General features: G+C 34.7%; 1 protein-coding gene across 1 annotated transcript in view; it reads right to left on the bottom strand.

Moving 5' to 3' along the window:
• LOC134647451 (NADH dehydrogenase [ubiquinone] flavoprotein 2, mitochondrial-like) overlaps window positions 1–15,415 on the bottom strand; it is an 82,404-nt gene that overhangs the window by 5,153 nt on the left and 61,836 nt on the right. The gene's annotated exons all lie outside the window — the stretch shown is intronic.

The raw sequence follows: 15,415 nt of genomic DNA, 5'->3' as shown, positions 1-15,415 counted from the left end.
ATAACCTCAAATTTTAGTCATGTTTACCGTCAACGAGCATGATTGTACATTGTAGGCGCCTTAGCTTTGCTTAATGTCATGCATAATCTTGGTATTTAATGGTGACAGCAGAAATTTCTCTTGAAATAGAAACGATTCAGAATGTAAACAATAAGATGATGGCTGTCATTCACGATCCACATTCCACAGATAACACACAGATGACACGCGATTTTGGAATTATTCGAACACAGTGTTGCTAACCCGCGATTTTTCAAATTTGCCGCCTTTTACTACTGACAAGATTTGGTTGATCCAGTATATTTAATTATTTAAGCAACAACTTGGAAAAATATATGCCAAACAACGACTGTCTTAGCAAAAAGTAAAGTATAGTCTGTCAAGCTGGGTATGTAAGTAGCCATGTAAAGCAAACTAAAGTATGGTAATATATGGTATCCCTACCTCAGGAAACGAACAAAAAGCAGCAATGTACATCGAACAACGATGAAACATAGTGTTGCTAACCCGCGATTTTTCAAATAAACCGCCTTTTTCTACTGACGAGATTGGCTTGACTAAGTATAAGTATATGGTCCTAGTACTAAAATTCTCGAACTCCTAAATCCTTAATAATGTTTCCCATTACACGTAATATTATTTTAAGCAAACTAAGTTACACGCCAATAAACACCGACAAATTGAAACTAAACAAATGACCCTTTATTTGTAAGGCCGCTACCAAATTATTTTGAAAGCCGACCTAACTAATCTCTTTCAATTATTTTGAGTAAATTGGGTCCACAAGAATTCGCATAAAAGAATCGTCGAGCAGCGTGTCCGAGAGAGATAGGGTAATTTAATTAATATTCTACATAGGGCACGTTGTATATTCAGAACCCTTTAGAGGCTGTCTTGGGTCAACTGAAACAAGCGACGTAAATACCTACATATATTTATATTTTCCGGGATTCTGGACTCATCTGTATAAGATGTTATGTCATGTTATGTCTGAAATAAATAAATAATAATAATAAATAATAAAATTTCTTTATTTCAATAACACAACTAAAATAACAACAAGTAAAAGTTACATTTAAGGTAGGGAGGTACATACATCAATCTGATTTAGGTACCTACGTAAAGACTAATTTAGTTGCAAGGTTATACATTATATTATGAGATGAATGAGTCCTTTACTCCCCGTACTAGTTAAAACTGTATCACGGTGAAGTAAGATTCGTCACCCGCAAATATAATAATATTGCATAGAATTTATGTTAACAGTCATTACCAAAGTCTGAGAAAATAAGATTAGAATCGTATACATTTATGAGACGAACAAACAATATCAGCTGACGGTAACTTCCATTTCTTTCTAGCATGCCGGCACCGGCATGTTGCTATGCGTTAACTTAAACGTAAACAAGTAGAGTACGCAAACAATACAGATGCATTCCTTAATCATAATTGGATATTTATTTACTTAATAAAAATAATATTAACAGTTGAGTATGTACTGTGTATGTGAATGTATACGTATGTATATGTGTATGAGTGTTTGTGTGTATGGATAGGTAGGTATGTGTGTTTTTATTTTATTTATAAGGTATAAATAGATATTGACAATGTAGGTTTTTTTACTTTATTGCACAATAAAAGTACAGTGGCAGACTTAACTTTCTACCAGTCAACCATCGAACCATAAATAAATATTAGATTAGAAGTAGGTTCAAGGCATGTGTAAAATTAATTGTACCAAAATTTTAAATGAAACTTCTCAAACATATTATTATATAAGAACACAATTTTCTATTGAACTAGTAAAAAGTCAAATTATTTATTATAATTATATTTTATTTCTGTTGGTTTAAGGTAATCTCTCTATTAAGCGGCAATTACACTTCGTCGTTCGCCGCATGCTGCATGCGGCGACCGCAAAAATTGTAAAGAACACGTTAGTAGGTCGCATTCGGCGATCGACAGCTGCCAACGCTTATAAGGTGACCGAAGCAGTGGAAATACGACATCTGTCCGCCTTATTAGGTCACCGACAGCGGCGACCGCAGATCATTTGATAAAGTAAAACCTCTATGCAAATGTACTCATTATATCGTTGGCATTGGCCACTTATATTTGAAGTTGTCACAAATAACATTCGGCCACCGCATTAGGCGGACAGACTAGTGTAAAGACGACGTTTGTTGGCCTAAGTAGTTTAAAATGAATTCGGCGACCGCATTAGGTGAACGACGCAGTGTAATTGCCGCTTTAGGTAGGTGTGTAGGTATACATAAACACATCATATATATATGCATAAAGATTTCTCGGTGGAATAAATCGATGCAAAAATTTAACTTCTGCATAGACCTCGATCCACCTAACCTCAACAAAAAAATTAAAATATATTCGATTTCTTTTTTTATTATAAGACTTAGGGGCGAAAACCGAATTCCATACACTTTTTTAACCGCACAAGAAAATTAAGACTAGGTACTTTTGTATGGAGAAGCAGTCACGTAGGTACTCGTAACTTCATCCCCTTTCCTTTTCAAAGAACTATCCTGAAGAAAGTTGCAGAATGAATGTGGTGTTATTCAATGTCACATTATCGCGCCTCGAAGAAATGGTTTTGAAAAATCGTCCAGTATTTTAAATGTAAGATAAAAAGTAAAATATTTTGTCAGATACTAAGTAATAAAATCTACATAAAACTACAAGGAAGAATCTGAAATAAAATGCAAAGTAAATTATCCGGTCAAATATAGCAGCATCCGTTGCGGAAAAGGCTGCGGCGAACCCGCCTCGATCCCGTATCACTACACGACACGAAGTCTGTTACTGAGATTTTGTACACTAGGTACCTATATGTATACGTGAACTCCAATATCAAATATATATGAGACACATGTTACAATTTAATGTTGTTCATTTGTAAAATAAAAATACGGTTAGTCTTGCAATTTTGTATTTTAGGTAACTAAATTTTATCAGTCAGTACTTAGTATATATATATATATATGTATATACAATATTTTCGGCAAATGAAAAATTAGTACCTATAAATTTAGAAGGTTCAAATAAATAAGACCTAAAAACCCCGTGCAGGAACTTTTGCTTATGCACGTACCTAACCGTTTTATAGTCAATTTAGTCAGTTATGAGGATCATAACCGATAAGAGTAGGTAAAGTTTTATCAAAAACTCTGCTATTGAAGAAATTGGCTACAATGCTGTTCGATGTACATAACAATTTACGCGTACACAATTTGGAACTATTCGCACTGACACTATAAAAACCCACTTAAAAATAATAAGGCAGGTGTTTTGAAGGATGAAAAAGTTGTTACCGGGCGCGGCCAATATTAACGGATATTGGAAAAAGATGGTAAAAGATGGCAGTTGCCGGATCAAGTAGGCACTAATATTCCTTGGATGCAATATCGGGGTTCATTGCCATAAAACCGCTCGAGGCGAGCATCTTGGGTACGTTATTGACCTCATAGAATTTTCCTGAGGAAGCAGATATCTAAGGCAATTTCAACATCATAAATGATGTCTATCACTGTAACGTGTAACCCGCTGACCTTTTTGCCTATATTCGAATATTTGTCAAATATTCGATAACTTCCGCATTTAGAAAGCATGTCATATAAAAATCCTACGCGCTTGAACGATAAGTTGTTATATAAACACGGAATAATAATTTTGAAAGCAGAATTCTTTGATCATCAACGCGTGATACATTGACCGTCAGAAAAACGGACAGAATCTCGATTAAATGTCTACTTAAAGAATTCCTAAAACAAAGAAAGTCGAAATTAATTATACAAGAACACGATTTCATCGCCAAATCCAGCTTTTGCTGAAATAAAATTATTTAATCTTAATTATTCTCGTCCAACAGTTAAAAATAAGAACGCAAATCAACGCTAAGCCGTCCATTTTGATAGAACCCTAAAAACGTCGTTAAATTTTCATGGATAAATTTAATTTCTTGTTGACTGCGGCGCCGAGCGCTCGTTAGATTGAAACGAATTTTCAATCAACCTCACAAATAAAGCCCAGAAGCTATATCCGTTCACTATGAAATCACAGTAATTTCATTAAGTCTGTTAATTGAGCACGCATGCACGCACGCGGAAAGTTTAATTATGAAAAGGATATGAATTTTAATACAACACATCAATCTGCAAATTTGAAAACCATTTGCTGGTTAACGTAATGAAATTGCTTTAGGTACCTTGTCACTTTTATCAGTAGGTAGTCAGGAACAGTGACAAGAGTGGCGTGACACAAAAAGCTGTGCAACGTTCCAAATGATAATTCGAACGTTCTGGACACGACGTTTGTACAGAGCCTGGTGGATAACATCGGACAGTCGGACGTCGGGCGGGACTCAGAGGGCCTACCGCGAACCACGTTCGACGTGTTGCCTCTCTATCGCACTTGTAAATTCGTGCGTAAGTGTGACAGGGAGGCAACATGTCGAACGTGATTCGCGGTAGGCCCTCAGGCCGTCGGCCGTGTTTCGTGCGATGATGCTCACGCCAACACGGTGGACCTGAGCTTACGAGATATTTCAACCGAACCGAGTAAATATTAGATAGAAACCTATTTAATTAATTTGTTAAGTAGTTTCTGACACTATTATTCTCATTTTACCTCCAAACAAGATTTTACCTAGAGGTTCACCGCTAAACTCAATCGTGAGGTAATATTAGAATATTACCTTCTACAGTTGACTATGATGTGGCTAAAATAATATTTCAATTTCAATATATTTATTTTCAGACTCCATTTAATTGTTAGTATTACAAGTCTTTATTGGCACACCTCAGTGAAAGGTACTTACAGCTTATTGTTTGACTACATGCAATTGATTATACAAGGTGCTTCCTGTAACAGGAGCAATAAATTAAACTGTAGGCTGTACTCCTTAAACTGACCAACATTTGTTCAGCAACTTTTGATAATAACTCATGTTTTGATTTTTAGAAGGAAGGGAAGAACTAGCGGGCGTGGTTTACGAAGCGCCAGACGCGGCTGCAGTAGGCCCTTAAAGTTTATTCTAAGACGCAATGTACTTATTGCAAATTTTGTTATGTTTAAAGCGTGACAAGCAACGTCAAACACACTGATGTCAGCGTACATTGAAGGCAATATTTATTTTGTATGAAAAAGAGGAAGTGTAAAGAATTCATAATTTTTAAAAGTTGCTGAAAAAATGTTGGTCAGTTTGAGGAGTACAGCCTTTAGTTTAATTTATTGCTCCTGTTACAGGAAGCACCCTGTATAAAAAACCTAGACAATCCCAAACTGAACAACTTTCTAAGACTAAGTACTTACTACCTTTCTTCGGTTATTTTTGCTATCGTTACGAGTGGTAGCTTGTTTGAATTTGTGTTGTGCTATCCCCACCTTTTTTATATATTGCAGGTAGTTACCCGAATTTACCCGCAGCTACCCACTATTTTGACGTTTTGCTGGGACATCAGTCATCCGCGATCAAGCCTAGTGTAACCTGCATCGAAACGCGCAAAATAAAGACAAACGAAATAAGTTTGATATTTATCTATGTGTTCTAAACGCGAACATTTTAAATGACACAAACTACCTTCTACATATATTTGCCAGAGAGTTACAGTAAGTTATTGGAATCAACAATGTTATTATTTTCTAAAATAATACTTATTTTAAAAATATTATTAAATTCAATCAATAGTATTCGGTATAGAAGCTGCAGAAGTTTATTTATTCATTGTAAATGCGACACGTTCTTACTTATTGGTTTATACATTGACTCATCTGTTTATTTATTTATCATATGGCGAATACAATTTGTACACTGTACTTACATTAGGTACTTAGTTTATTTTTTTTAAAGTAGGTAATGGCTATACCTACTCGTTATTTACCATAATAATATTGTTATTGGTAAGTTTTGCTAACCATTTCAAGCAATATCATATTTCTTCTACAAAGCCATCCAGCACAAATCTGGCGTGAAATAATTTACGTCAGGGATTAAGTTGGTGCAATGGAAGGGAATCTAAAAGGGCCTCAACATCAGAATCTCTTGAACGGACGCAGCACAGTTCATTCCCTTTGTTTTATGAGACAATTAAGACGCGAAGGGATGTCGAGGCGGTACAAAGAGTACATTTTTGTTCACCGTTATAAAAGAAGCGTTTAAATAGAAAATCGAAAACTCTTGAATGTTAATGTTCTCCAAGTAACAAGTATTAGGGATTGATTGTTGTTCTCGTTAATTTGAATGTTAACTCAGAAAGTTTAGAAAGGGATTTGTTTGGCGCGTTTTCAGACTTTGTACCCGGCTGAGTATCGGAAATGGGGATTGTTTAACCAGGCCGCTTTTGAAATATTTAATTGGCCATGTAATTCTTTAATAATAATATAAGTCAATGTTTTAGTTAATGTTTCAGCTAAAGCAGTTATATTGCAATTAGTACCTACACATTTCGTTTTGCATGAATACGATTAAAATATTAACAAACATACCTACTACCAAAATTTTCATTTGTGACCTACAGCCGTATTAAACATACCAATGCATCCCATTTTACTACAAATGTATTATATCTTACCTCAATGAGTATTTAAAACGGAAAACAATTGGTAGAATCCGTAAATCCGTATGTATTATGTAGTACCTACTCGACCGTCCATATTTATGTTGAATAACCTATTTATAGACTTAGATTTACAAAAAAATACTGCCCAGCGAGAAAATATTCCGTAATCTAATTAAAAAACTTTCAGTAAACACCAAGATTAACAGATGCAAAAATACTTAGTTTTATCAATTCACAGTGAGCCCAGGCCGAGCAGTCTTGTCTGAAACTGAAACTTTTCCATTTAAACTTAGAGATGGGATCTTTTTCATAGAATTAACCACCCCTAATTAGTTACTGTTTTATTTTGCTTTGTCTCGAAGCAATGTAGGTACCTATGCAGCAGATCTGTTGTATGAATTTTCTATACTGAGATAAATATTAACGGATTTTATTTTAACCTTTCTGCGGGTAAAAATTGGAGCAGTATCTGAGATAAAGTTTAATCTAACATATGAAATATCAAACTCGAATGATCTTGATAATATTCATTCATAATTATTTTCAAATACGTTTTGTGTTAGGTGTTCAACCAACAATATAATTATATATTGGACACCTTAATACCTCAGCGGGCGCAGCATGGTTCCATTTTTATTACACAACTGTTATCGATTGTCACCATGCCTGTCACGTTCTAACAAGAAGTATGTAAGTGCGTAAGCGACCGTGCTACCGCCGCTGGTCTGACATAAGTATAGTAATATTTTTTATTTATTTCAATAAAACATAATTATACCTACCTACAGTGGAACTACCTACTAAACTAAATTTAAAAACATCTAATGATTGACACTGAAAAATTCTACACATGTTCTCACTTTATGTTAGAAATTCTACCTTAAAATTAGGTAGGAATAAAGGCCCAAATATAAGTAGAGTGATGGCAAATAACTGCTGACAAAAAAAAAAAAAGTCATTTTTTTAACAAAAATAATTTCTTATTTTTTCCAAGAAAAAGAACAGCATTTATTTACAAACAAGATATATACAGTGGTATTACTAAAATAAATTAAAAACTAGCTTAAATCTAAAATAGGCCCCTGTTCAGGCATTGCACCAAGGATGCTGGCGACATTTCCTCGCTGTATCGCAATGCTGAGCTCTTCGGTCACCAGTTACGTCAACCAGACGCTTCGCGATTTCTGCGAACAACTTATGCGCGCTGGGACCCCATGGACCTAGAGTTTTAACTTTCAAAAAGTCATTAGGTATGATAAAAAAAAAATACATGAAGATCTACATAGACATTCAAAAAAATGGTCGTGTCATAAACGATAACATCTCGGCTTAACATTAATGCGTATAATTAAAAGGTTTTTCGTAAAAGCATAACGCTTTTGTGTCTTTTTTCGCACCCTCGTCACAAGTAATTGTGTTGTGAAGCGATTAATTTATTATTGTTTTACCAGCGGTGGGAACTGAAAGCGCAATTTTTAGGTACCTAACTTAAACCCTAAACAAAACGAGGAGCCACTTATCATAGTCATTGTAACAGTGTCAATTCGGATAGGCGCGAGATTATCGAGATATAAGGGTCAGTTTTTAGGTAACTTTATAGTACTTTTCAAGTAAAATACTTATTATTCGATAAAGTAAAATATATACCTACCTACTAGGGTGGATCGTTTTTAATTTTTTTCTAATTTTGACTTTGGCAGGTATCAGAAAGTTACTAGTTACAAAAACATTAAAATGTGTATAATTAAAGTTACTGAAATATTTCAGGAAGTACTGCCCCAAGCCTACTGAAAAGTGCAAGGAACACTGTTCTGGGTATTAACTTAAAAATATTTAAAACTATAAAAACACATTATTTTTATCAATACTATATTTAATTGCATGCTACAGGATAACAACTTGTAATAATATCAATAAAGCTGAAGAAATCATGACTATTAATTGTTGTCTTTGGTGTCGAATCAAGGCTTAAAGTTTGAAAATTAATCAATTTTATAATCCTTTTTGGAATTGAATATAGGAATTATTTTGCGAGATTTAAGTCTTGCTCTTATAAAACCATCTCTTTTGATAGGGCCACATACAGCAGCAGAGGCCTCTGTAACTATTTTAACGCATCTTTCAGTACTCTGAGTGTGACAAGGGTACAGTTTCAGTAGTGGTAAAATCATATTATCAATTTTCTCCAGATCTTCTATGCATTCATGTATAACATTTGTGCTTAAGTTTTTCAGTAATGGTGGCTCAGTAATTGTTGTGATTTCCCAAGACATCATGCCAATATAATCCGTAGAAGCAAAGTCGAATTTTGGTAATTTAAAGACCCTCTCACTTGTCTGTGGAAAATCCCTTGACTTGAGAATGTTCTGCAGTGCCAAACTTTTTATTTCTTTTCTGTCATCATCCAACATAGCAATTAATATATTTTCTACATGACCAAAGAAACCATTTCGTTGTATTACTGGGTCAACCACTGATTTTAACTGTTGTGGCATACATCTCGAAAGTTTGATAGTTACAAGTGTCACGCACTCACGCACCATCAGTGCAATTCGGTTTCAATTTGATCGCACATGGGAGCATATACTTGCAAAATGAAATTTACTAAATGTAACAAATTTACTGATGGAGAAATCGTTGAAACATAGAGTCTAAGGATTCTGTTTGCTGTAGTAAGCCACCTAGAGTGAACCATTTTACCAGGGCTTCTTTATGACAGTTTGATATTACTAGACAGATATATTATTAGACAGTTTGATGCCATTTGCCAAATTTGTAGTACTTCGTCTGATATCTTCTGGCAGGTATCTGTAGTCAAGTTTTGGTACTGCTTCTTGTTACTACGACTTATCCATAAGTAACACAAAATGATGTCTTCGTAAGTAGGCAAAACTTTTAAATCTCTTCCGAGGCCAAATACAGGGCACAGGAAATCACTTCGCAGAGTAGACAACGACATTTTTAACAATTAACGTCTTAAATAAATGTTTACTTGCTGATGACAAAGTCTCAAATTCTCATATAACTTATTTCTTTGACAATGTAGGGTACTCGTCTAAGCTAATACTACAGTAAAGTTAAAAGTACCCTCATAACGTTGACCATTAAGGGAATAACAATGATACCAGGCCAAAATACATTATTAAGTCGCTTGTTTATTTATTTATTTTGAATAATTTTAACATTATTTATTAGGAATTAATTTATTCCTGATTTGCAATTTTAGTTTGGATTTTTCAAAACTTTAATTAACTTGGGGCAGTACTTGCCATGGTCCAATTTTAAAAATATTTCAAATTCTGAAGTTTTATGCATGTGCGCAACTTTTGATTATATGCCCATTTCAATACACAAAAAAAAATTTTTTTTTATACTAGACCGATCCACCCTACTACCTACATTTATTTAGTGTAATCTTATTTTTACTTAAACTTAACTTAACTGAAAATAAAAATAGGTAGGTACCTAATTGTATGGCTATATACAGTGTGGAAAGATAAGTCGGACCCTGGAGGGAAACTACCTTAAATCCTTAAGCTGGCTCATTTTACTTAAAGGAAACATTCCTTTATTTTTAAAAAGAAACAAAACTGCATTCATAGATTTTCTAAAACTCGCTTGCCTCGCCCGGGACTAGAACCAACTAAAATTAAAAAAAAAACTCCCTATTTTATTATACTAATCGATAGTATTATTATTCAGGATAAAATGATCGTTAAATCTAACATTAACTTTATTTTACTATCAATTTGTTACAAGATGGTGCACCTGCCCACAACAGCAGAATTGCCAGGGCTTACCTCAATGAACATTTCAATGTCTGGATAGGTACAAACGGGATAATTAGATGGCCTGCAAGAAGTCCAGACCTGACGCCCATGGACTTCTTTTTGTCATGTAAAAAATGTTATTTATGAAACTTGCTATGAAACCGTTCAAGAGCTAAGGGTTGCGGTAGAAAATGTTATTAGGGGCATACACCACAACACTTTGCTGAAGGCTACAAGAAATGAATTTCAACGGCGACTAATTTTGTGTATCCGGAACGAGGAGGCTCATTTCGAACAATTTATCAGTTAAAAATTTAAGTGTAACAAATTGATAGTAAAATAACGTTAATGTTAGATTTAACGATCATTTTTATTTTTAAGACCAAATGTTAGTTAGAGAAATTTTATCCTGAATAATAATACTATCGATTAGTATAATAAAATATGGAGTGTTTTTTTTTTTTTTTATTTTAGTTGGTTCGAGTCCCGGGCGAGGCAAGCGGGTTTTAGAAAATCTTTGAATGCAGTTTTATCTCTTTTTAAAAATAAAGGAATGTCTCCTTTAAGTAAAATGAGCCAGCTTAAGGATTTAAGGTACTTTCCCTCCAGGGCCCGACTTATCTTTCCACACTGTATAATTGGATATATGTTACCGTAAAAACCCATTTTTAGTGAAAACGCTTTCTCCCCGGTTAAAACTAGTTTTCCGTTTCGCCTCAGCGGACACGCGTTTTCACTAGTCAAAACTTGTTTTCCAAAAAGCCTTGGTGAAAACTAGTTTTACCTGGGACTTTTACGGTAACAGACACAAAACTAAGCCAGTTTTATTAATTTAAATTGGATCCGTCCATCCGTCACTTTACAAAATGTCATCAGGTAAATGCAACCAATTTCAATTCCTAAAGTGACCCATCTCAGTTTCAGGGAAGTAACTACAAATTTAGGCTTTAAAATAAGCTTATCTTAGACCCTTATAATCCCTGTCCGGAACTTTGATCCCTTCAAAATTGAGTAGACCTACAGAGATTGACGTTTACAGCGTTATCTGTCCCAGCAGGCAGCACGGCTTGAGCCAGCAGCCTTCGCAATATGATCTCCCAACTGCAAAGCCACAAGCGCATACATCAAACGGCCAACCTAATATCACCTTCGATCTACTCAGAAAACGTGTCACGCTAAATCTTCTTTGTGCTTTGATAGTCACCGAGACACTTTATTTTCCTCGTTTCATCCATAAACTGCTCGCAACATTATCTTTTCGTTCAAACACGATACCGCTGCTTCTTATACTTAGGTAAAAAAAAACTTAAAGACCCTCTTGCATGTGTGTGCAATTAAACGTAAAAACAAGCAACAACGGTTGCACTCCGGGAGTGCCGATAGAAGTGAAAACTCACCTCACTATGTTACCGACGCCCGGTAACACGATACATACGTTTAGCGGAGGTATTCTATTTATTTATTATATATTATTATCATTCTCAAATAAGGTCACACTTTTTCATTGACATGTTTATTTACATACTGCCATGACAACGTCAAATTATTTGAACATAGGTAAAGAGTCTTGAAAAGGAGTCCGCAACATAAATGTCAAATAACATTGAGTTTTTCTTTATTGATTTAAATGCCATTTAAATTATGAGTGGCCATCTTACGGGGCTTACGGTCACGTGATCGCCTTACGCCCCTTACGGTCACGTGATCGCCTTACGCTGTCTCGAGTTTATCATTTTTTGCCCACCTCAAAAAGTGCCCAGCGCCGCTAAAGAAGTTTTCACTTCAAAAATTACATCGTATTTAGTTAGAACTATATATTTATACATATTACAAATTTTGTATAAAAATGTCTATCACAAGATTTCACCACAGCACATATACCAAAAGCGCTTATAGGTAGGTAGATAGGTACTTACTTAACTTATGTGTCTGATCAGAAAGATGTGCGATCATAAAATTGTGCGAGTTATCTTCTGATTTACATAACAGCCTATTCATTTCCACATAAACAAAGAATCGCTAACGAGTATATTTGCTTGCCTCTCCAGTTTAATAGGCAGAGGCTCGCGCGTCAGATTTTAAAGCTTAAACAAACATTCATTTTCGCATTCAGTTGCCGGCAAAAAGTGAACGAGGGAAAACAACGCTGACATATTTTTTATTTCGCATTTAGGTTTATTTTTTACGGGAACACATACATACATACCTACTTATGTACCTACCTAAGTAATTTATTCGAAATTACTCGCATCTCACTTTTATATGATGCGATGATGATGATGATAACTGATAAAAACTATTCTTTTTCCTTCTGTGGGCCTCAACTATGTAGATATCTCGATAGCAATTATCATCTAAAACGGCAAGTAACGTCATAATCAAATCAAGTTGATATTTCTATACTTAGTTCGAATTTATTGGTTTACATTAGGTAGGTACCATAGGATCAATTATCATTTTTATATTAGGTTGGTATATACAATATTTAAATTATTTGTAATACTTGATTAGATGGTGGATGTTGAGGTGTTAATTGGGTCAATCAACTATTTTTTGTTGTTATTCTGTCCCATCAGCGAGGAGACAATAGTAGCATCAGATTGTTAGAAGAACTGCTGTACCATGTTTTACTAACATGCTCAGTAGATGTCCCATTATGGAAAGGTTTTATAAGATAAGAAGATAAGAATAGCCTTTATTGACCAAAAAAATAAATTTCATTACATTACATTTAAATTGATTCACATTTCATTTAACATTTTTGTTAAGTAATTTTAATAAATATATTTTTTAATGTTATTGTTTTTTTATTTTTATTACTTATTTAGTCTGCCTTCTTGGCATAGGCCTCCTCCAGCTCTCTCCATAGCTCTCTATTCTGTGCTGTCCCAATCCAGTTTACTCCCGCATGCTTCTTTATGTCATCCGACCACCTCCTTATTGGTTTCCCTCTTCTCCTCTTTCCATCTCTAGGATACCATTCCACTATCTTAACAGAATATAAACCAGAACAGAATTTTCTATCAGTAAAGGGGTGCGACAGGGCGACCCACTCTCACCAAAATTATTCTCAGCCGTGCTAGAGCACCTATTTCGGAACCTTAACTGGGATTATCAAGGCATAAACATAAATGGTAAAAAAATTAGCCACCTGAGATTTGCGGACGATCTAGTGCTATTTGCGGAAAGTGCCCAATCATTACAAGAAATGCTAGAGCAACTCGCTGAGCAAAGCGCTGAAGTAGGACTAACAATGAACACAGAGAAGACCAAGGTTATGTCAAACCACACCAAAAATCTTATACTCGTCCATGGAAAAGAGATTGAATATGTCAAAGAATACACATATCTAGGACAAATTATAACAGGTTCAAACATGACGAGTAAAGAAATTGAAAAAAGAACTGTCAACGGATGGAAAGCCTACTGGTCATTGAGAGACATTCTAAAAAACCAAGATTTACCATTGTCTTGCAAATCAAAGGTATTTGATATGTGTGTTCTACCATGTATGACGTACGGATGTCAAACCTGGGCAGTAACTAAGAAAGATCTCCAAAAGTTAAAAGTTTGCCAACACAACATGGAAAGATCAATCTTATCTGTAAAAAGGAAAGACAAAGTAAGACTCACAGATATTAGAAAGAAAACTAAAATTAAGGATATATCAGCGACTGTAAAAATGTTAAAATGGAAATGGGCTGGACATATGGCAAGAGAAGGTAAAAATAAGTGGGACAGAGAGGTAGTGGAATGGAGGAAAGGTTTTATAACTATCATAAAATGCAAGTTTGGTTCATTTAAATACGAAACACCTAGAATTTTAAGAGTTACTCAGGAGACCGTAACCATAGCAACGTGTGACAAGAAAAAGTTGATTAACCCAATTTTATATTTTAGTTATTATGAAAATTGACTTGCATGTACCTAAGCCCATTCAAAACATTGTATTTTTGTGCCTAAGTATAATGATGAGGCACGTGGGACTCGCGGTGTTATTAAGGTTTTAATAGGTAGGTTGTCCTAATTTTGTTAATCTAATTCGAATAAGCGCTTGTGTTAATTAAAATGCATTATTTCAATAAACACATAAAGTATAATTATTATCATTAAATCATGGAATGAGTAGATAGAAATGGATCTCATATTTAATCTATAACATTTGCTTTGAACCCAAACCTCAGGGAGGCCGATATCGTGTGACGTAGTCGGTTCAAAGGAGCTTAGTTGGAATCTACAGAGACCTTAAATATGAACATGCCTTTGAAACATGGAGACTGGGGGTTTCACACATCTGTAATAGGATTATGTGCTCAAGTTCACATTTTGTTGTGTAGCCGCTATGTACAAACCGAAAAAGGTAATTCATTGGGGCTTCAAAGGGAATCTGTTGTTGTGTAAAAAATCATTACATCTATAAGTAACTATTTATAGAAATTATACAAATATCTAATTTACTCCAAGGAATTTGTTAAGTTCAATTTTCTAATCGTTCTTTAAATGTATTTGTCATAGCTTAGAAATATAATTTTAAATAATATAAAAACAAGTCACTGTTTTGTGTACGGTGTAATCAAATCATTGATATCGAAACCGACCGCATCATGTGGATGTATGGGCAGGGTACGTCATACGAGGTATTGGAAACAAAAAATGTCTCAATAAAGCGGAACGTTTAGCAGTATGCAAATACTTCCGTATTCTGGCAGTAAGTGATTCCGTGTTCCCGGCCCTCCCCTACAATCGTAAATTACTGCGGCTCTCATGTGCCTCGGGCCCACGTCCTCGTAGCGAACGACTCCTTATGGCCCTTAAAAAGACAATTTTAGCGTACGCTACATTAGAAAAACGCACTAAAACGCTCTAATGGATTGCCTACGGTGTCAGCGTAAATCTGCGAGGAAACAGGGATTACTTACGACGATGTTTCATTTTTTTTTTGTTTTGAAAAAAAGTTATTTTTACTTAAGAGCTTTCGTGGTATAATAAAATATCTTTTTGGAAGTATAATACTATAAATAAAATGTTGACACAATTATTTACATTGTCTTTTACTTCGGGGGTAGAAAG

This window comes from Cydia amplana, chromosome 4, assembly GCF_948474715.1.
Source record: "Cydia amplana chromosome 4, ilCydAmpl1.1, whole genome shotgun sequence".
Classification (NCBI taxonomy): Eukaryota; Metazoa; Arthropoda; class Insecta; order Lepidoptera; family Tortricidae; genus Cydia; species Cydia amplana.
The sequence above is the reverse complement of the archived record's forward strand: the minus strand, read 5'-3'. Positions and strand labels throughout refer to the sequence as shown.